Raw genomic sequence first — 2356 nt, 5'->3', positions numbered from 1 at the left:
AACTTTCTTCCTCTTATTCAAGTGATCAAGATTAGAGGAATGATGAAGCTAAGCCTCCAAGTCACTTATGTTGGCCGCACATGCTAGCAGATCAGCTGCGGGGACTAAGTTTGAGAGAAATTGATGGTGGATTTTCTAAGAACCATCTATTCGTGCGGCATTTTATATTATGCCATTGCAAAACCATCCACTATGCTGCAGAAATACAAAATATTTAAAAAGTTCGAGGACATCAAATGCATTTTATTGTGGTAACTTCTTTGATATGCATGTCTTAAGTCTTATATCTTCACTCATCGATAACCATCTTTCTGAGAGTGGCTGAGTGCCCTAGGACTGGGCTATATAATTTGATGTGTAGCTTCTCAACTTCGTGTGTATAGTTATCACCTCATCTTTTATACAATGAAATAATGTCTCCCAAAAGTAGAGTGGTCCCATTTTGGCGATACAATTACCCCAGAAGCATGTTGCCCACTTTTTAAATCCACCTTGATTTGCTTCTTCTTTCTTTAAATTATTTCATGTGAATTTTCAAAATTATAGCACTATTTGATTGTCTATATATCGATGAAGCCAATGTTATAATTTTGGTTTTGTGACTCAAAGTCTGATGACGATTTGCTTTGTCACACTGCGCGTTGGTTCCATTAAGTTAGCAGAATACTACAATTCTTCGGACTATATTATAGTAGCTATTAAAGATTTGTTTCCGTCATCTTTCTCGGCAAACGTATACTTTAGTCGTTTTTTTTTTTAATATTTAGTTGTTATATTGTGCTTTTCAAGATAAAGTTTTTCAAAGACATAGTTCATATTATGATGTGGTTTAATGGGTTTTTATCTTTTATTATGTATTAATGTATTGTCTTGCTATTTGTTCGTATTAGCAATTATTGTATCACTCGTAGTTTGATGATTCCTTGTACTCGAATATATCGTATTGTTTTGTCACCAACGTTTTTTTACTATCGGTTATTCTTGTACTTTTGTTACTTTTTTTTCTGAACTATGTGAGCTGAGGATCCATCCAAAAATAGAGGTCGGGTGTCGATGGCAATTCAAGTATTAAATCTTATATTGTTTTTCTTTTTCTTTATTTTTTTTAGTTATATCGTCTCTCGCTCCTATGGCCATATATATGACAAGGATGAAGCCATCATTGACATGAGAATCGTCCATTCAAGCGGCAAGAAGCTAAGCACGAAGTACTTGATCGTATGAAAGGATTTGCCAGCGAGAAAAGCTACTAGGCAGAAAGATAGATACTTGTAAAAATTACAAGGCGACAAACATACATGACGAATACTTGCATCGAGGATGTCACAACAATAGGTGGGGGAGTGTGTCAAAACCCAACATATATAGCTTGTGGTGAACTTGGAATTCAGTTAAAGTTGTGTAAGTTTGTTTTTTGAAATCACTGATAGATCATATTTATGGTATTAGAGTTGATTACGACATTTTTTTAAGTCGCAAAGGAAGAATTTATGAGTTGATAAAAGTTCAAAATAAATGTATATATTTTTAGAATATATGTAAAATTTAAGAAATATCAAAATTTTAAATACATAAAAAATATGTAATTAATCAAAGATTACACGTGCGAGACACGTGAGATTAAACTAGTTTATCTAATATGAATTATATAAAATTTATTAGTAATTTTTTCTCTGTTTCACCTATTTAATCCTTTTACGCCTGCATAATTTACTTGTCTAAACTTTTTTCATTAATTTTCTTCAATGAAAGTAAGTTGGTTATTTTTCTCTCCTCAATTTCTTTGTTAGTTATTTATCACATTACAAATAGTGGCAGAGTCGTATAGGCTCAAAAGTGAATTGATCACTTGAACACTCTTTGTCTGAAAATAAATAAGTACATATAGGTCTATGATGGTCACTAGTTTTAAGATTGATCGATAGAGCATTCTTTAAATATTATTTCTAGATTCATGAGTGATTGACTAGTTGAATAATCCTGAGGGTGTTTATTGATCAAATGCTGTCATTGAGATCTAGAGTGATTGCTCAGTTGAATACTCTTTGCCCAAAAATTATTTAGTGCTTATAAGTCAAATAACGTCAAGTAGCATAAATTTAAGATTATCTGATTTAAAAATCTTCTTTACTTTTTAAAACTTCATGTCAAATAAGAAAAATCACACAAACAAACTAAAACAGAAGGAGTATTATTATATAAAGGCAAAACCCATACGCAGCCCCGTTAAGTACGTACCATTTTTCACTTAAGCACCTCAAGTGGACATTGGTCCATTTTGGCACCTCAAGCGGCCTTTAAGTGTGCCACTTTGGCACCTTTTGCTGAATCAGCAAAAATATATCATGTGTGCGTA

This window comes from Capsicum annuum, chromosome 7 (assembly GCF_002878395.1).
Source record: "Capsicum annuum cultivar UCD-10X-F1 chromosome 7, UCD10Xv1.1, whole genome shotgun sequence".
In the NCBI taxonomy this organism is placed as follows: domain Eukaryota; kingdom Viridiplantae; phylum Streptophyta; class Magnoliopsida; order Solanales; family Solanaceae; genus Capsicum; species Capsicum annuum.
This window is presented reverse-complemented; position numbering follows the sequence as displayed.